The following is a 22,398-nucleotide window of genomic DNA, read 5'->3' on the forward strand; positions in this document are numbered from 1 at the left end:
AGATGGAAATAGGAGGATATGCATTTCCGGCGTTAAAACTTCTTCCGGATGAAAATGCACCCTACATAAATCTCGACGAGTTCTGCGCCTCAAAGGCACGTTATTTCTACAGTTGTGGAATCAATAAGATACCCCACTCTTGGTAGACTGTCGTAAATACTGAAGGAGAATACATTACTGATAAATAAAGTCTCTGTGTTTTGTATCTGTTGAAGTTATTGAACTGACGGAAAAACGGTGCCATCTCATGCACCAAACTAACACATTAAGTACGTCTTTGCAACTACAACAGAAAGCATGCTTTTGCCGGCAAACGCCTTTCGTTTTATTGAAATAAAGCAGCATCAGTCGTCTATATCGTAAATTTGTATCGCTACAGTGCACCGACGACGTTTTGTTTCAATAAAATGGAACGCGTTAAGTAACAAAAATGTCCATTTTCTTGTAGTTGCAACGATTTAAAAAGCCAAATTACTTATCAGTACGGACTTAATTTTGCCACTGGCAGTAACGCATATAATTCCACGACTAAGCATCTTACTACACAATGTATACTGATCTTTTAACGAGAATAGGTAAAAAGAAAAATCAGAACCGATACATTGCCTCAGATTTTCTTTACATAATCTGATAATCACTCTTCGCTCTTTAAGTAGAGAATACATCGAGAGGCACATGAATTGTCTTGCCATAAATTTTTCAATGACTGCGAAATACACAAGATGTTTTGAATTAGCATTATCAAGATATAATGTGTTTCCCTGGTTACAAGTTATCTTTCTGATGCAAAGCTGGAATTTGAAAACTCCACAACTCATTCCGTGCTGTGGCTGCAATACACTGACTTTATCTATCCCACTCCGCAAATTAGAGCCACCCACCAGTAAATCATTTATATGCGGTTACAAAAAGTAACACGCGAATGTTGCTACGTATAACAGATAGCATTCATTTAATGCCATTTGTTCATATTTTAATGCACGAGAAGGGAAAATTAAATGAGAAGCCCACTTAATCCGTAAACACTGTTTATTTTGGCAATATATTCCAGTTTACCATTTCATAAAATGATATTCGAGAACGATATGGATGGCTATTTACGGGACCACATTTTACGAATACTTCATTTTCGTGATTAGTAGAAGAGCTGTCACGCAGGCATAAAATTGCGTGTATCGAAAGATTTGTCAAAAGTCACTTCAGTCTTTATTGCTACTGCAGGTACTATGGTTAACTGCATGTGAAAAATGTGTGCAGTTGTGGCTCATGTATCACCATCACCACATTACTACGGCAACGCTACACGCAAACCATTTCCAACACAGGTATTTGGTTAAGAAGACAATATTTTGTACATCCAACGTTCTACCTGCTTGCGTCCCGTTTTGTCTTACTGTCTCATGACTGCACACATACAGCACCCAAACCAGTAAGAAGTAAGAAACTGAAGCATTAAGATAATTTTTTAATCTCGTATGATATGCTGTATATCATCGAAACGTTCAAATTACACTTCAGGAATATGTCATTATCGATTTCTCATTTGTTACTCCTAAGATCCACAATTTCGTTCCGTCATGTTCCTGTTAACTGCTTACGATATAATTAATTTTTACTGGAATTTGCGTGGCTGTGAAGGAATTCTGAATAACAATGATTACGATATTTATGAAAAACTATCTAAACATTGTAACTAGTGATTTCTTATCTCGCTTCTTATCATTTTACTTATTTTTTGTATAACTTTAACTACAGTAGTTACGTTTTCTTGGACAGTACTGAAATAAAATTTTCATTTCGAATGTAATGGTTTCTTGAAAATGTAATTTTGTTGTTTAAGATATGTTATGGTGCTCTATGATGATTTGAGTTTGAATCACACAGTGTTGTTATGCTATTACGTGCCCAAACACAACTATTATGATTAATGAGAAACTTACTGAGTGATTAACAAAATTTATGTAGACAAAACTGAATGCGTTTGAGTAGCTGTATTTCCGTTTATATTTCTTTGGGCATTCCCTCATTTCGTTTCCTTTCAGGAAAAAACTCATCTACTGTGGGGCACATGTAACACCAAAAACGCAGATAAAATACCTTCTGCACCGTCCAAAATATTCGTCGTTTCGTATCTGTTGGTAACCTGTACGGTACTTCTGATTCTGAATCTGTAATCCTTATTACAGAAACTATATTTAATACGTAATCGATGTAACAGTGTCTTTATTTCTGACTGTATATAATTGATTTTAAATATAGCAAAAATATTGTAAATTTCTGTGTAACAGCCAAGGTAACTTTATTTAAATGTATTTACAGTATCGCCGAAACGGCAGTAGCCATGATCGCACCAGTGCAGACGCGCCTGATTGGTTAACCAGCAAGTATTGAGAGCACGGTAGGCGTGGACAGCCGGAGGAAGCTGCAGTTCCAACTGTTGCCTGTCCCATAATTATCCGTGACTCTAGAGATGACTCGGGATTCTTCAACAGCAGCTGCAGCAACACCGGCAGCTCAGCATTGTCGTCGGCTAAATTCTTCGTCGTCCGCACAGCTACAATATCGTAAAACTGTTAAGGGGGGCAGGAGGTCAAACGGGCCGACTTCGAGCAGGAGAGGCACCACAAGACATTTTAATTTCCACTGCCTATACTTTTACAAGTAAATTCATAAAACTTTGTCAGCATGACCAGGAAGGATTCACGATTCACATTCGTAGCAGCGGCAGTTGAAAAACATAACAAAATAATTTATTTACATGTGAAATTTCATCATTTTTTCCACTTACTATTGGCTCCATTTGTTGCTATAGGTAGACTTTTCTTCATAACTAAGAGAGACTGTTCGATGAATTTTGCACAGCATACAAATCATACTTACAGGTGTCTGCAAATCTATAATCTATTTAATTTATGAAAAAATGCATGAGCTGTTACGTTTTAAACTTTATGTTTAGAAAAAAGTCAGATTTTGTAGTTACTTATCTCAATTTTTACCACAGTTTTTAATAGATTTGGAAAATTCTAGAGTTTCATACACCTGTAAGTATGGTTTGTCTGCTGTGCAAAATTCATCAAAGAATCTCTTACTTGTGAAGAAAAATGTACCTATAGCAACAAATGCAGACAACAGTATGTGAAAAAATGATGAAATTTCATATCTAAAAAAAAATTATGTTCTTGCACTTCCACTGCTATGAGTGTGAATCCTGAATCCTTCCTGGTCATGCTGACAAAGTTTTATGTCTTTACTTGTAAAAGTATAGACAGAAGAAAATAAAATGTCCTGTGGTTCCTCTCTGCTCCAAGTCGGCCCGTTTGACGTCCTACCCCCCTAACCGACAGATGTAATACGGTAGAGCCTTTACACACTTGCATTTCTTTCACAAAGTATGACTAACTTTAATAATAACTTGCAATAACTAAAGCTTGTAGGGCAGCTGTGTTGTCATTATACTCAAACAATGTTGTCAGTCAGGGTTCCTTTCCTTTCCATGCAATCACAGAGTGTCGTAAGAACATGAAAATTGATTAACATTTTCTGCTACTTTGGCGTGTTTGCTAATGGCCAATTTAAGTCAAAAATTTCTACCTCAGTAATTGTTCATTCTTGTATTGCTTACCTAATTTGAAATTCGAGTATTAACTGCATTCATTTAAATTAACGTAAAATTTCACTGGCAAAACTAATTACTAAAGACATAGAACAAATTAAGAACGCGCAATTTCAATTATTCTGTATTTATCTCAGCGAGCGACTTCTGCTGGTTTGGTATGTATTTTATTGTTGCTATATTAAAAGTGAAATCTGTTTACTGTTTGCTCGAAGTAAATTCAGTTCTGTCTTCCAGTAATAAAAAGCAAATTGCTTGCCTCTTTCTAAATTTTGCATTACGTTACACTGCGTACTGAAAGTATTTTCTTTTTTACATAACAAAGTTTTAGTTACATTTATTTAACCAGTAACTCCATTTAACTTTGCAGTTAATTATTCTGAAATGCTCAATTTTGGAAGTAAACCCATTGCTTTCTCATTTATTTACTTCCTTTTGATCTGTTGTGTTATGGAAAAGCGTGATAACCATTTATTGCCACGACAGTGATTATTTGCTTCAGTTTGTTTGTCATTACCTTGCTTTAGATTCTGGAGATTTATTGTCCTAGTGGGCTGCCGATCACTTAATTATCCCCTTTTTAGCTAAACAGTGCTTTCTTTGTATTATGAGTAATTTTTGTAGTAAATATTACGTGGTACCCTTTTCCACCCTGTGTGGTTCGTGAGCGATTGCAGTATATTTCACTCATTTCAAAATTATCGTCGGTATTTAGCTTATGTTTAGAACAAATTCTTCCTTTAGAAGGGTCTGTTGTACAGTTTCCTTCAACTAACCGACGTTATTTTCCTTCGGTAATGCCGGCCAGAGTGGCCGTGCGGTTCTAGGCGCTACAGTCTGGAGCCGAGCGACCGCTCCGGTCGCAGGTTCGAATCCTGCCTCGGGCTTGGATGTGTGTGATGTCCTTAGGTTAGTTAGGTTTAATTACTTCTAAGTTCTAGGCGACTGATGACCTCAGAAGTTAAGCCGCATAGTGCTCAGAGCCATTTGAACCAATTGAACCTTCGGTAACAATAGCCCTACGCGGTGTAAAATTTCATTAGGCATATGTGATCACGGTCAGTTACATTGCAATCCAGTAGGCCGATTAGGAAGGTGGAGGTGACAAGGTGATAATGTAAATGTAGTGTACTGTGGAAAAGTCACACATCTGGCAGCAATATACAGAATTTTTACGGTTCTACTGCCCTTCAAAAGAAGCAGCGTATTATAGTCTGCCCCTTGATCTGCTTCTGAGAAAATCCGTCTGTGCTCTTCACCAGCAATGTAAATAAACAATTCTCCAGCTGACGATGATGGTGTGAATCGTCGAAACCTGCAGTAGTACGGTCGCAGGTTCTAATCCTGCCTCAGGGATGGATGTGTGTGATGTACTTAGGTTATTTGGGTTTAAGTAGTTCTAAGTTCCAGGGAACTGATGACCTCAGATGTTTAGTCCCATAGTGCTCAGAGCCATTTGAACCAAACCTGCAGTAGCAAAATAAACAAATGACTGGCGCAGAAACTCTTTTATTTGAAATGGCCAATTCGTGGCTATTATCTCACAGGGCGATTCTTCTTATTCGTAGGAAAGGCGCAGTATCTGATTGGCTCTAATTTGCAGTCTCACACTTTTCACGAGGTCTTCCTTCGAAAGCGTATCTACAATTTTATTTAATGTTACACTGTACTAGTCTTTCTATTACGAAGACATAGAACTGGTTAAAGCTGTATAGTTTGAGATACCGTTTAACTGTCAGTACTAGTGCCGAAATTACTAAGTGACGCTAGTATGACAGTATGACAGGATTATTACTGTGACGTCTTCCGTGTTGGCAAAGTATTAAAGTCCCTTCTAGTACAGCCGTGACATCTGTTACTGACGTAGACACCTCCGTCGTTTACTGCAGACGATACGGTTTGCTAATGTTATTTGAATTTTTTGTTTTTTTTGTTTTGTGAAGAGTTTCATCATGACATTTTAATGCTTCTATGCTAAGATACCTTGGCTCTAAGCACTATGGGACTTAACATCTGAGCTCATCAGTCCCCTAGACTTAGAACTACTTAAACCTAACTTATCTAAGGACAACACACACATGCATAACCGAGGCAGGACTCGAACCTGCGACCGTAGCAGCAGCGCGGTTGCGGACTGAAGCGCCACAGGGGCCGGCATACCTTGGTTGGATGTATCAAATTATCCATTAATACTTCGTCCCATCTGAGAGGAATAACTTCAGAAATGAAGTACAGGCACCTGTGTGGATAGTTCAAGATGGTTCGAATGGTAGTGATCGATTAGTTGTAATCGAGAATGATATGTCCTGCCAGTAATGTTCTTATAAATATGGCCATATTAACTGTGGTGCTCTCTGTAGCGCTTATTGTGCCCTATGAATACGGGCACCTTAAAGATACAGCTCATCATTTCTACACTTCTGTGTTTTGATTGAAAAACATTCTTTTCTTCATAATCTGAAGTAAACTATGTAAAATACTGTACTTTGCAAGAGGGGCATCATCACCATATTCGGTCCCATCACAGAAACCCCACGTTTTTGAATTGGGCGGTATGGACGAGCGGGGGGGGGGGGGGGGGGGGGCTCAGAAACTGGTGGCTGGTATTGTTTTGTCTATTAGAGTGGTTAGAGTGGGAGGTTTAGTTGTCGTAGAAATTGATTGTAGCATTTTACGGTTATCGTAGACAATGACTGTGTGTCACAGACGTGTGACTTCAGCATAAATGCAATAATTAGGTCCGCCAACCGGTTCTAGATGCAACATCATTTTGAGATGGGTTGAAAGCTTCAACACAACTGGATGCATAATGTCACCGTCAACAGTCAGTATATCGGTAAACATTGAGCGAGTTAGAGCTTCTGCGATAGAGAGCCCTAAATGTTCGGTTCAATAGCGCGCTGCGATTCTAGGGATTCAGGAGTGAACAGTGCAAAGGATTCTGCAAAATGATCTTCACTGTCACCCACAGACAATTCATATATGTCAGCAACTTCTTGAGGGGAACTGTGAACACAGTTTTGTGTTCTGCGTAACCAAGGACAATAATGAACACATGATTTTTCTCTTGATTGATGAAGACGATTTTTCATTTAAATCTAGATTGTAGAGACTATTTTCATGTCATTAATCAGATGTTATATGATTCCCCTCAACACAACCCAAAACTAACAGTATGACGCTCAACTGGGAGAAGAGCGATATTGGCGAAACCATCATTAATGTGAATGTTAATCCAGAGCGCTCCGTCACGGCGCTCCAAACCTTCTTCTTCGTACAACTTTGACGTTGAAGATAGACAACGAGAAGAGTGTCATGTCATCAAGATGATGCAACTGCACCCAAAGCAAGTAATTTGACGGCTGTCTTGCGGAATCAGCTCCCAGGCCACCTCATCTCCAGATACGGTTGCCTCCACTACCCTCCTCATTCTCCTGATGAAAGCTTATGTAACCCCTTTATGCGGGGAAATCTCAGGTCCAGAGTACGTGTTTGGAAGTCAAACTGCCTCGAAAATCTGAAAACGAAATTCCAGGAGGAAATTATTTGTATTCCACGTGAATTGTTCGTTGACGGTACCCAAAGATTTCTTTACCTGCTTCAGGGATGCATTAAAATAAGCGGCCAACATCATGAGACCATCTGCAGAACATAAATGAGACAAGGAAATTCCAAATACGCATAAGGTATTGTCAAGAAATCTTGTGGGTGAACCTTGCGATTCCCGTGATGGATCCTGTATTTAATAAACGTACGCTGACCGCAAAAGCGTCTCAGACGAAGGCATGGCAAAGAGTATATATATATATATATATATATATATATAGAGAGAGAGAGAGAGAGAGAGAGAGAGAGAGAGAGAGAGAGAGAGAGAGAGAGAGAGATTTGCTGGTGGGGGCTGGTTCTCGCGAATGGTAGACAGTGCAGTGTAAATGACGGAGATGTTGACGAGGACGTTGCACTAAACAGGCAGATGTCAGTGGAGCCAATTTAAAGGAGGACGTCGCCACTTGTTTAAGCAGTTGTACGTAATGGACTGAGTAAAACATGTGTTGTAATTGCACACTCGTTAAGTGTCTCGAAATGGTTCCATACACTGACCTCTCAGCAAACTTAATTTCTCTTGTTATACAGTAATACCCCTTTTGTCAAAAGCCTGTTTCTGAACAGTTCTGCTTTTTCTAATGAAATGCTTTACTTTTGACGAAAAGCAACAGGAATGAAATTCATTGTTTTAATTAATTGTTAAAGATATATAAATCGCTATGCTATATTCCACATTCCGTATGTAACATTCTACAACACATACCACTAAAGTGGTATGATAACTTTTAGTTACTTTTCATATGCACATGAGGTACGCAATATTGATCAATTTTTTTCAGTTCTAGTGTTTTACGTTATTGTGCCAATAATTTGAAAGTGAATGACATCATTCGTGGTAACTCATTAACTCATTCATCGCGCCAATTGTCAGTTTGTCGACCGAGTATGTAATTTAATTTAACCCTGTGGCGCATAGCGCCCACTACAGTGAACAGCTGTTACTGGTCGCTTTTTTGGCATTTTCAATCAGTCCTGAGGCTGCAAATGCACACAGTTCACTGCAGTCGACACTCCCTACTGGTGTTGTGTCCTGCATGCACTTGCAGCCTCATGACTGATTGAAAACGCCAGAAAATTGACCGTTATAAGTTGTCCGCTGCAGTGATTCATGAACGACAGGGTTAAGAGCAATTTTTCTGTAATAAGTGCACGATTGGCTTTCTAATGACTGTCTGGTACCACACGAATCTGGCGTACTAGAGAAGTACGATGCTTAAATTTCTCTCATGAAGTGAGAGTTTACTGAAGTTCAAAGATACGTCAATGTACACGTCTAGATTTTTTTAATCACAGTTCAGACACGTCATGTAACTGAAATACTTCCAATTTCTTGAGCTTTATGGATAGTTGCCGATGTTTGGTCTCTGAAGATGTCTCCTCAGAGAACGGAACAAAATGTCAGTGCCTAGTTTCCACACACTGGCGTCAGCCTCTAAGCTCCAAGTCAACATCGGAAGCTTTCATACCTTCTGACCGAAAATCCCCCCCCCCCCCCCCCCAATTGCTTTATATACAGTATCCACGTGAAACCTCCCTGATCTCCAAACGCAATATAAAAAAAAAAAAATACGGAACACTAATACCTCTAGTTTGTAGCATCACGTGAAGCAGCCTCAAATATTTTTTATATGTGTGCTTCGAAACAGTTCTTTTTGTTTTCTTTTAGGTGCTAGGTAAGTATCGGAGATATTTGGAGGGAGTCCTACGAGTGGTGTGGTATGCGGAAACGAAATCACTATTGCTGCCCAAGGAAATTTGCGAAGTCAATTTCAAAGGAATCTACCAAACTTCAGAACGGATAACTGTTGTAATTCCATTTTCCTGCCCGCTGGGAGCGTAAACTGACAGTCACGCCGTGGTAGACAACATACATCCGCTGAAATGGTAGATGAGATCAGAGAGACCTGCCAGGTAAGCCCAAAGAAGCCCATCATAGCTCGGCATTTCACGAGACATATGAAGTTCAAATTTTGCCACGACTGAAGCGAAACGACGTACTCCTCGGCCACTAATTTGCTATTGAGATTTTGGACAAGATTGTGCAAAACCGCAACTACTTAGGAAACATCGGTTTCTCTGACGAAGGACACATGTGCGAACGTTAAGCAGAACAACATTCGCATCTACTATTCGGAAAACACATACAGTTTTCAGAAACGCATATGAGACGTTATGAGAGCATAGTTTGGACATTTTTCTTCATCGAGTAAACATTGAGAGGGACCATGTATCTGGCTATGCTTGAGGAACGTTCAGTGCCTGAGTTCCTTACCCTTAAGCAGAATTTTATCTTCCAGCAGGATGGTGCACAATCGATCTACAGTTTACATGTTCTTAACTTCCCGGGCTGAACTTCTCCTTAACGATGCATAGGACATGATGGACCCACCATTTTGCCGCCGCCATCTCCTGACATAACCCCCCACGATTTCTTCACGTGAGGTTACGTGAAAGACAGTGTGTATGCCTCACGTGTAACGTGACCGTCGCGTGGCGATCCAAGTAGAAGAATTGAGAATTCAGTGCCCTCCGTCATACTTGTTTGCAAATGGCTTGAGATAGAGTATCGTCCAGATACTTCATTGCTTACGAAAGGGGGCAGTGCCGCATTTTATTAATTTTTTCTACAAAACTTTTGATTTTTTTACATGCCACGGCAAAACTCAAGGGTCTGTCTTTCAGTTTTCCTTTAAACGTATTTAGAAATCTGGGACGTTTCATGTTGACATACTGTATCCATATAATTACCACAGCACGAAACATGCCGTACACATATTACGTAAAGGAAACCTATAGGTCTGGAATAAGTATTAGTCGATCTATCTGTTCAGTCGAATGCGGCGTCACTTCGGACCCGAGTCCCGATCTCGTTTCCAGCGGAGAGATACGCTGAGCAGTTAGCGGAATTGCTGCAGCTGGCGCGCGCGCGGCCCCGCGGCAATTATCCGATTTATATCGCATATTAATCAGTGAGGAACGCGTGTTTTCCCAGTCAATACCGCACATTACCGGCGTCGGCGTGTAGCGGCGCCCGGCCGCGAGGCCATCTGTCAACGGGATCCTTGTTTACGGGAGCGAATGGCCCGCGCAGCGCCCAACTTCGTTCCTCTCAAAGTTATGACAATCTGCTTTCATAGCAAGAGAGCGTCGTTCCACAGACGTATGGAGCTACAAGTCTACGTATAACGGGATTCCAATGGATGGTAGGATGACTTAGTTGGCATTTTGTTGCTGTATATGTCTGGCTACGTATCAGTCTTGCAAGGGCTGAGTTACGGCGTTTAAAATAGTTACGACGTGAGCCACAAGGTTCTTTCAACTAAGGAAGACTTTTTTATGTGATTAATGACTAAAAGTGCCATCGCTGTACAAAAACGCTCTATGACATGCCATTTCCTTAGTTACATTGTAACTTGCCTTAGCGGAAATGGTTAGACACTGGACTCGCATTCGGGAGGACGACGGTTCAATCCCGCATCCAGCCATCCTGATTTAGGTTTTCCGTGATTTCCCTAAGTCGCTCCAGGCAAATGCCGGGATGGTTCCTTTCAAAGGGCACGGCCGACTTCCTTCCCCGTCCTTCCCTAATCCGATGAGACCGATGACCTCGCTGTCTGGTCTCCTTCCCCACAACAACCAACCTTAGCGGAAACACTACCAATCTTACTACCTATACTAAAGCAAAAACTAATACGCTGTCAAAAGAGGTAGAAAAAAATCAGCCAGCCATCAGGTGATCGAGCTGACCAAGCATTTAGGAACTATCGGCTGATAATTCGATCGGTTGCAAATGTGTTTCAGAGAAGCAGGTGAACTCCACGAGCGATGTGTGTGGGCCCCACGTTGCATGAAAACCGCTGAGTTGAATGCGTCTCTCTCTTGCAGAGAGAGAAGATCCAAAGAAGAGCGGCGCGTTTCGTCACAGGGTTATTTGGTAACCGTGATAGCGTTACGGAGATGTTTAATAAACTCAAGTGGCAGACTCTGCAAGAGAGGCGCTCTGCATCGCGGTGTAGCTTGCTCGCCAGGTTTCGAGAGGGTGCGTTTCTGGATGAGGTATCGAATATATTGCTTCCCCCTACTTATACCTCCCGAGGAGATCACGAATGTAAAATCAGAGAGATTCAAGCGCGCACGGAGGCTTTCAGACAGTCGTTCTTCCCGCGAAGCATACGCGACTGGAACAGGAAAGGAAGGTAATGACAGTGGCACGTAAAGTGCCCTCCGCCACACACCGTTGAGTGGCTTGCGAAGTATAAATGTAGATGTAGATGAAGCATGACATGTTGGCGAAGTATACCGCAGCTACGCTGGCCAGTCGCACAGTACGTCTTCGCTCCTTGAGCGCCTTCCTGTTCAAAAAAGAATGGGCAGTGATGCACATAGCTACGAAGACACACCTACACTGACACGTTCACCATACAGAGAAATTTCATACACAGAGACCGGAAGTGAAGATACTCACATTAGGCAATTCTGTGTGTCCACACCGGTCAGAGAAAAATTAGCTTCGTCTGTCCATAGGATGGTCCAGGGCCAGTCCTCGTCACTCCAATTTTTGTGAGAAAGTGGTGAGCGGACTCAACACGTCGTTTAGTGTGCAAGCTGCTCTACGATATGGATCTCGTACGGATACCACTTGAGAATGGTTCGCGGAATGTTCAACTGCCGTGACACAGCACGCGCATTGCGTTAGATTGGGTTGCTTGGGGAAGGGGACCAGACAGCGGGGTCATTGGTCTCATCGGATTAGCACAAATATTCAAAATGACAGCAACAATCGCATTACTTATTTTGCCGCCAACCTGTTTCAACTGACGATGGGAGCATCTTCTGGGCAATGTACACCATTATAAGCAAATTGATCGCTGTTATCTCCACACAACTATGTTGTCTAAAAATTCATCGGATTAGAGAAGGACGAGGAAAGAAGTCGTCCGCGCCCTTTCAAAGAAAGTATCTCGGCATTTGCCTGGCGCGATTTCGGGAAATCACTGGGAACCCGAATCAGGATGGCCGGACGCGGTACTGAACCGTCGCCCTCCCGAATGCGAGTCCAGTGTGCTAGCCACTGCGCCACCTCGCTCGGTACGCGCACTGCCTGACGATCGGAAATAGCGCGCCGCGTTGTCTGCCACGGCGACAGCCACTTCATCCACCACCTGTGGTGTAACGGGTCGTCGGCCCCTTCCTGGGCCGACGTCCAGTTCTCCAGTTGATTGGAACTTCATCATCATGCTCCGCACAGAAGGTAGACAAAGAGGACCATTCCATCACAATCCTTTCAACCGGCGGTATTCTCGAAGTGCAGCTGCAGCATTACTGTTGTTTTGATAACAGAGCTACACCAATAATGCCCTGCCCCTTTTGTCCAAGCTCATGTCGACACGTCAACAAGTGCATACGAATGATCAGGTGTTTGAGGCTGTGAATCACAATGAGTGATCACGGCACCTGGCGGCCATAGTTGGAACTGCACGGAGGTGCTGTGACGTGTGGAAATCATGGACCCCACACTCTGGACATAAACGCTTATTAGTTTCACGTTATTATATGTTTGCATATGACGCTGTCGTTTATCGACTAATAAAGTCATGAGAAGATCAAAACAAACTGCAAAACGATTTAGAAAAAAAATATCTGAATGTTACAAAAAGTGGCAGTTGACCCTAAATAACGGAAAGTGTGAGGTCATCCACATGAGTGCTAGAAAAGAACTCGTTAAACTTCGATTACACAATAAAACAGTCTAATCTAAAAGCTGCAATTTCAACTAAATAGCTAGGTATTACAATTACGAACAACTTAAATTGGAAAGAAGATATAGAAAATGTTGTGGGGAAGGCTAACCAAAGGTTGAGTTTTATTGGCAGACCTACTAAGGAGACTGCCTAAACTACGCTTGTCCGTCCTCTTTCAGAATACTGTTGCGCGGTGTGGGATCCTTACCAGATAAGACTGACGGAGTACATCGAAAAAGCTCAAAGAAAGGCTGCACGTTTTGTATTATAGCTAAATATGGGAGAGAGTGTCACAGAAATGATACAGGATTTGGGCTGGAAATCATTAAAAGAAAGGCGTTTTTCGTTGCGACGGAATCTTCTCACGAAATTCCAATCACCAACTTTCTCCTCCGAATAAGAAAATATTTTTTTGATGCCGACCTATATAGGAAGGAACGATCACTACGATAAAATAAGGGAAATCAAAGCTCATACGGAAAGATATAGGTGTTCATTCTTTCCGCGCGCTATACGAGATTGGAATAATAGAGAATTGTGAAGGTGGTTCGATGAACCCTCTGCCAGGCAGTTAAATGTGATTTGGAGAGTATCTATGTAGATGTAGATGTATGTTAATTAGGGAAAGTCTAATTATAACCACCCGGTAAACTGTAAACGCCGCGCGGGATTAGCCGAACGGTGTGTGTGTGTGTGTGTGTGTGTGTGTGTGTGTGTTTTTGTCCTTAGGATAATTTAGGTTAGGTAGTGTGTAAGCTTAGGAACTGATGACCTTAGCAGTTAAGTCCCATAAGATTTCACACACATCACACAAACTGTAAACAGCAACAGTCCTATCGCACTCCTCTGGGGTGCTGCGTAAGTTACTTTTAAATCTGTCGATTTTATGCCGTTAAGAGAGATTTGTTGGCTTCTATCTGCAAGGAAAGCATGAGATCAGTCGCAAACATGGTCCGATACTCTCTAAGCTTGTACTTTTTTCTCATTAAAGGACAGCGTGGTACGGTGTCAAAAGCACTCCTAAGGGCAAGGACAACGCCATTAATCGATTAATGGATCTCACGCAGCAACAAAGCAAGCTGAGTTTTGCAAGATCTATTTTAGCGGAATCCACGTCAGTTTTTGAAGAGAACATTTGATTGAGAAACGTCGTAATTCTAGAGCATAAAACATGTTTCGTAATGGTATAAAAATTGACGTCAACGATATGTGTCTGTAATTACAATGGTGAGCAAAAAATATCATGACCACCTGCATAAAAGCGTGTTGCTCCAATTTTGGAACGCAGTTCAGCAGGGATTCTGCGTTCCATGCGTAATACATATGTGACCTGCCTTCACGTGTTTAAGCCAAGTGTTATGCATGTTTATGCGATCGTCGGCAGTGCTCAGTACCAGCCAGGCTACATGTACTTTTTAACAATTAAGCATCAGCAAGGATCATTAGTGATGAAATCATAGGAGGCAATGTTGTGCAACCTTAGTAGTGACAAGATCCGACTATTTGGGAGTAGGACCTCACAATCTGAGACAGTGTTCCGAAACAAACTTCCGTCACAATGTCCGCAAATGTGACGTGAGATCCGCCTAGCAACAGCGATCTGAACGCCCATTGGCTGAAGGTTTGGAGATATATATATATATATAGGAAACGAGAGAAGTGTCCTTACTGGCTGAGGAAGAAAGGGGGGGGGGGGTCTCCCTCGTCCTTCGCGAAGACAGGGCGAGTTGGTTGCGAGGAGCCACTCAAAACACACGGTCGAGTAACCGGGGCGGCTCTAAAATTTTTCAGCCGTTAAACAAGATATAAAGTGAAGTTATTAGTTATCAGAGCGCCACGTGTCGTGGGCAGTGTTTATCATTAAGTAAAGTCAGAAAACTGTGTTGAGGTATGCTGATTCTGTGACGTGTGTGACAAAGCAATTTCTGTATTAAAACAAGTACTGTACAAACGTTGTTGACAATTAACAACTGGCATCCCTAAACACTCCACTTGAGCAGGATCACCACCTACATGGAACCTGGCAACTGAGCGCTACTACTGTGCTATGAGGGACTTACTGAAGCAGCAAGACACCAGGTTAGTTATCCCGCCACCAGGTTAGTTATCCCGCCCAGAGAAGCACTTCCATCTCGCTACAATGTCAATGAGGGTGTTGTACATGGACTCGACAAGATCTTGACAGGTCTCCAGAGGTTTGTGGCACCAGATGCCTACGCCCAGAGCGCTTGGATTGTGGGCGCAGCGTAGGCGTTATCGGTTGAGTTTCATCGGATTATAGGAAAGAATCAGTTCACTGTTATACTCCCCAAATTGTTCCAAAACGAATCAGGCCTTGTGGCGCCGACGGTTACCCTGCTGGAAGATGCCACCGCTGTTGAGGAAGACATCAAGCGTAACGGGTTACAGGTGGTTCCTAGTAACGCTCACGCAGTCCACGCCTGTCATGGCGCCTTCGATTACTGCCTCAGGTCCCACGGAAGCCCAGGTGACTGTCCCCCATAACATAATATGGCTCCAATCGGCCTGTGTCCGTGGCGTGCTGCATGTTTCGTGCAGCCGTTCGCCTGGATGACGACCTATCTGGACACTGGCGTCGACATGGCCTAACGATAAAACAGGATTCATCCGACCAGTCGACAAGATTCCACTGATCCCGTGTCCACTGTAATCACAACGGTGGTGTTACTGGGTCGACATCGGAAAACAATGCGTTCCTCTGTTGCGGAACACCGTTTCCAACACTGTGCGCTGAACAGTAAATGTACACTACTGACCATTAAAATTGCTACACCACGAAGATGACGTGCTACAGACGCGAAATTTAACCGACAGGTGTAAGAAGCTGTGATATGCAAATGATTAGCTTTTCAGAGCATACACACAAGGTTGGCGCCGGTGGCGACACCTACAACGTCCTGACACGAGGAAAGTTTCCAGCCGATTTCTCGTACACAAACAGCAGTTGACCGGCGTTGCCTGGTGAAACGTTGTTGTGATGCCTCGTGTAAGGAAGGGAAACGTGTTCCATCACGTTTCCGACTTTGATAAAGGTCGGATTATAGCCTCTCGCGATTGCGGTTTATCGTATCGCGACATTGCTGCTCGCGTTGTTCGACATCCAATGACTGTTGGCAGAATATGGAAGCGGTGGGTTCAGGAGGGTAATACGCAACGCCGTGCTGGATCCCAATGGCCTCGTATCACTAGCAGTCGAGATGACAGGCATCCTATCCGTATGGCTGTAACGGATCGTGCAGCCACGTCTCGATCCCTGAGTCAACAGATGGGGACATTTCCAAGACAACAACCATCCGCACGAACTGTTCGACGACGTTTGCAGCAACAGGGACTATCAGCTCGGAAACCATGGCTGCGGTTACCCTCGACGCTGCATCACAGATAGGAGTGCTTACGATGGTGCATTCAACGACGAACCTGGGTGCACGAATGGCAAAACGTCATTTTTTTCGGATGAATCCAGGTTCTGTTTACACCATCATGATGGTCGCTTCCATGTATGGCGACATAACGGTGAACGCACATTGGAAGCGTGTATTCGTCATCGCCATACTGGCGTATCACCCGGCGGGACGGTATGGGGTGCCATTGATTACACGGCTCGGTCACCTCTTGTTCGCATCGACGGCACTTTGAATAGTGGACGTTACATTTCAGATGTGTTACGATCCGTGGCTCCACCCTTCATTCGATCCCTGCGGAACCCTAAATTTCAGCAGGATAATGCACGACCGCATTTTGCACGTCCTGTACGGGCCTTTCTGGATACAGAAAATGTTCTACTGCTGCCCTGGCCAGCACATTCTCCAGATCTCTCACCTATTGAAAACGTCTGGTCAATGGTGGCCGAGCAACTGGCTCGTCACAATACGCCAGTCACTACTCTGGATGAACTGTGGTATCGTGTTGAAGCCGCATGGGCAGCTGTACCTGTACACGCCATCCTAGCTCTGACTCAATGCCCAGGCGTATCAAGGCCGTTATTACGGCCAGAGGTGGTTGTTCTGGGTACCGATTTCTGAGGATCTATGCACCCAAATTGCGTGTAAATGTAATCACATGTCAGTTCTAGTATAATATATTTGTCCAATGAATACCCGCCTATCATCTGCATTTCTTGTTGGTGTAACAATTTTAATCTCCAGTAGCGTAAATGTCGTGTGACTAGGGCCTCCCGACGGATAGACCGTTCTCCAGGTGCAGGTCTTTCGATTTGACACCACTTCGGCTACTTGCACGTCGATGGGGGATGAAATGATGATGATTAGGACAACACAACACCCAGTCCCTGAGCGAAGAAAAATCTCTTACCCAGCTGGAAATCGAACCCGGGCACTTAGGATTGACCTTCTGTCACGCTGAGCACTCAGCTACCGCGGGCGGACTGCGGTGAACAGTGAGCTCCAGAAAACTTGTGCCTGCTTCTCCAGCGCTGTACTCTGTCGCCATACCTGCCACTGATCTCCGGCTATCCTAGAGCGGGCAATTCTCCGACCCTGTGTTCCGTGCTGAGGTATGGACGTCCAATTACTTGTCGCCTACTCGTGGTTTCAGCACTCTTCGACCACTTTCCACAGATGCTCACGACAGTAGCACGCGAACAATCGACCAGATTCCCCTCGCTCCCAGGCACTGGGCCACAACAACCTGGGTGTTGTCAAAGTCGCTCAAGTCAACGGATCTCCGCATTTGTACCTCTTATCGTCTCTAGTATGATTCCTCTTCCGTCTGTGCTCCGCTCATACACTTCTCTTACCGCCTCACGTGCCCTCAGCCCCACTGGGCAGCAAACGACCTCGCGGTAGACAGCGGTCATAAATGTTTTGGCTCGTCAGTGTACGTGCATCCGCTCTACGAGCCTTCTTGGAAACGGAAATGACCTGCGCTTTTTCGATTCACTAGGTTCACTTCGTTGCTTCAGTGAAATACGATAAACTGCTGCTAGAAGAGGAGAACGTTCTCTCTCCTACTCTTCCTAGTTGTTACAGGTATCTCATCCGATCCTAATCCCTTTCCACTACTAAGTGATTGTAGTTTATTTTCCGTTGCGCGTTCAGTTATCTCAATATCTGCCATTTCGACGATTGCACAATGATTGAAAAGAGCGACCATATTAAGATTTTCCGGGGTGAAAGAATTTCGGAAGACCGAATTCAGTACTTCGATCTTCTGTCTGTCATTTTCGGTTTGGCGCCTGTATGCTCACTGAGTGACAGAGTAGATACTGTCAACAAGCTTGTAGAGTTTACGTAAAACCAAAACCTCTTATGATTTCAGTAAGATCGGTTCAACAAATTTTAATTTTAAATTCATTGGGCACTTATCTCTTTGATCTCCTTACGCTCAGTTTCGCTTCCTTCAGCTTTTGTTCGTCTCTTTAAAAAATGTTCAAATGTATGTGAAATCTTATGGGACTCAACCGCTAAGGCCATGAGTCCCTAAGCTTACACACTACTTAAATTATCCTAAGGACAAACACACACACCCATGAGTGAGGGAGGACTCGAACCTCCGCCGGGATCAGCCGCACAGTCCATGACTGCAGCGCCCCAGACCTCTCGGCTAATCCCGCGCAGCCGTCTACTAGATTTTTACTGCTCTTTAATCTGTGATGATGCACTCTTTGTTTACGTAGCTGTTTCCTCACATAGCGGTGGTTCTTTCCATCCCGTAAGACCTTACTCAGCACTTATTTGTCTAAGGCATACTGAACCATGCTTTCGAATTGCTACAGTTTGTACTCCACATCTTGGTCCTCAACACTAAACATTTGTCGTTGCCTACTGACGTACTCTGCAAATTTTTGTATATTATTCCCGTTGAGAAAAATATTTTTCTGCTTTTCTTAACATTTCTTGTGACACCGGTAGTCACAGTTGCTATGATGACTGATACCTTCCTCTACGTTACCTCATTCGATAAGTTAAGGTCTGTTTGTTGCTAGGAGATTTAAGACGTCACCTTCACGAATAGGTTTTCTACCAATCTGTTAAAAGTAATTTTCCGACAGCGCATCCTGAACAATGCCACACGAATCCCTGTCTCTGGCAGCAATTTTGGTACCATCTCTGTCTATAACTGGCAAGCTGAAGTCACCGGCATTATAACAGCACTTTCAGGAAAATTATTAACGGTATTCTTTAAGTTCCAGGTGAAGCGCTGTACAACTACAGATCCTGACCTTGGAGATCTATAGAAGCATCCGATCACCATTTTCGACTGACCTTTGATGGTTAGCTTCACCCAGATGAATTCACATTCGGAATGGGTGACAACCTCACCAAGTATTATCGAATTCTTTACTGCAATAAATACGCTACCACTATTAGCGACTAACTTACCCTTGCGATAAATATTGCAGTTAGAGCTAAGGAGCTCTTTTGCTATTCACTTCCGGTTTCTACCAAACGTGTTCCTAATACTGTCTGGGCATTATAACGTTCAGTAAGCCATACCAATTCTAGGACCTTTCCTTGGATAGTACTGTAGTTTTCTAGTATCATATTAATCTTTACTATGTCTGATCTGCTATAACAACCGTAGTGGTAGAGGTTTCTTCGATTTTGGTAGGCAGTTCGTTTCTAATCCTATGGAAGAGGGTGGCGGGGTGGGTTTCCACTAAAGGAAAAAAAAGAAACAGGTGCACGTCGCATGTATTTCGCTTCCCAAGTAGCCGCTACCTGCGTGAAGAGCTAGTGCTGGATTACTCAGCCGGGGCGCAGAAACACCTTCTCGGTCTCAACGCTGGGTGCGTCAACCCCTCTGTACCGAAGGGATAGTCGCCTGAATTGCCTATCGCTTACACTAAGACAACGGAGGTGTCCGCACGCTGGTTGCACTGCAGACTTTCTCAAATTACTTTAAAGAAACCATAATACGTATCTCCTAGCCTCATTCGTCAGCTTCATGACGAACTGCTTTTCATTTCGTTGCCGGTCATAGTAACTGTGTTATTTTTATATATAGCACTGCACTAAATTCGAATACTTTGCAATGAATAATTCTGGTTGTTATATTTCTGTGTTTGGTGTTGTTACTCCACATGCTGCATACTAAATGGAGCTAACATACTGAATTTTTCTTTAAACTTAAGACAGCATCTATATCTACCGCTAATTTCGGGAACGCAGATTGTATGTAGTGTGCTCACTTCTGGTCGTCTGTGCAAACAAAAGCAGAGGTGAAGTATTTATGTCATCCTTCAGAACTCATAAACGGTTTGAGATGCGGGAACAAAATTTTAGGAAATGGCCGACCGGTTCTAGGCGCTTCAGTGTGGAACCGCGCGACCACTATGGTCTCAGGTTCGAATCCTGCCTCGGGCATGGATGTATGTGACGTCCTTAGGTTAGTTTAAGTAGTTGTAAGTTGTAGAGGACTGATGACCTCAGATGTTAAGTCCCATAGTGCTCAGAGCAATTTTGATTACGCGCAAAAAAGAGAATATTTCGCCACATAGCTTACATGTGCGATTCTCTTATCTACGGCGGCATACGAGTGACTGCAAATTTTGTCCACGAAATATGTAATTCTTTCAAGGGCTACCAACAGCTGGTGAAATGAGAATTAGTGTGCATTTTATAACATCACAAGTCAAGGAATCACGCTTTTATTTTTATACGAGGCTTGAGCTTTTCATAGGTGATTGACCTTTACTTGTCCTCAACTGTCTGGTTGATAGTGGACTGTTTCATTAGTCTGCCGCAATTCCAGCTGCATTGGCACGATGGCGAGGTGAAATTACGTAAGTACTGCAGTGTTTTAAGAAAACAAACGGATTTTAACGTGGCAACAAGAGAAAGAAAGGATGGCAAAAATAAATCACGCTCTCTGATCCAGTTTCAGCGTAACTCTGTACTGATGGTGTTTTTAATAGTAAACGGTTGACTTGTCGAATTATTTGTCATACAGGCGTAATCGTTTACTACGTTCTTTTTCAGACTTGCTAGCTGTAACTTAAGAGTTCTGCGCTCTAGGCATTTGTGCGAAGGCTTACGCTGTAGAACTACACCTTCCCTATCGTGCTGTGCCGTCCGTAAGAGATCCCCCATTTCACCCCCCCCCCCCAACCACCAGCACCACCACCACCACCACCACCACCACCACCACTAGCACCACTACCGTTGCCCTCTGCCACGGCTTGTGTGCAGCTAGCGGCCAAGAGGTGACAAAAGTATTCATGCAATGGAGATATGCATTTATACAGATGGCGGTAACATAGCGTACACGAGGAATAAAAAATGGTTCAAATGGCTTTGAGCACTATGGCACTTAACTTCTAAGGTCATCAGTCCCCTATAACTTTGAACTACTTAAACCTAACTAACCTAAAGACATCACACACATCCATGCCCGAGGCAGGATTCGAACCTGCGACCGTAGCAGCAGCGCGGTTCAAGACTGAAGCGGCTAGAACCGCTCGGCCCTCCCGGCCGGCCCCAAGGTATAAAAGGTCACTGCATTGTCGGAACTGTCATTTGTATTCAGATGATGGTGTGAAACTGCTTCCGGCGTGATTACTGTTGGACGACGGGAATTAACAGACATTAAACGCGGTCTGGTAGTCGGAGCTAGACACAAGGGTCATCCCATTTCGGAAATCAATGTGTGACGTATGCCGAAAATATCAGTTTGGACAGCGCGGCGAAATTTGCCGATAATGGTTACGGCAGCAGAGAACCGACGCGAGTGCTTTGCTAATAGCAGGACGACATCGCCTACAACACCTCTCCTAGACTCGTGAACGTATCGGCTGGACCGTAGACGACTGCAACAGCGTGACCTGGTCACGTGAGTCCCGATTTCAGTTCCTAAGAGTTGATGATAGGGTTCGAGTGTGGCTGAGACCCCACAAAGCCCTAGCCCTTCAACAAGACACTCTACAGGCTTGTGGTACACACACAATGGTGGTGGAATCGACTGGGACCTCTGGAAGTTCGGCTACTTCGAGACCATTTAAAGCCTTCACTTTTTTAAATTTTTTCACTTCTAGTTCCGTAGGGCCAAAGTGAGGAGCAAGTCTTCGTAGTCATGGAACGTGTCACTATATGAAATTATAGCAGAAAAGAAATAACAAATACAGTAAAATGTTTATGAACTGACGTCATGTTCCCAAAGTACGATGGAACTTTTGTGGATGACAATGCACCATGTAACCGGGCTACAATTGTTCGCGATTGGTGTGAAGAGCGTTCTGGACAGATCGACAGATCGACATCGAACATTTATGGGTCTGTTGTTGCACAAAATCCTGCACTGGCGACGCATTCTTAATTACGTACGGATATAGAGGCAGCGCGGCGCATTATTTCTGCAGGGACTAGCAACGACTTCTTGAGCCAATGCTACTTTTAGTTGCTACACGAAGCCAGGCAAAAGGATGCCCGACACGATATTAGGAGACATCGCATGACATTT

The sequence above is a fragment of the Schistocerca americana genome, chromosome 4 (assembly GCF_021461395.2).
Source record: "Schistocerca americana isolate TAMUIC-IGC-003095 chromosome 4, iqSchAmer2.1, whole genome shotgun sequence".
In the NCBI taxonomy this organism is placed as follows: Eukaryota; Metazoa; Arthropoda; class Insecta; order Orthoptera; family Acrididae; genus Schistocerca; species Schistocerca americana.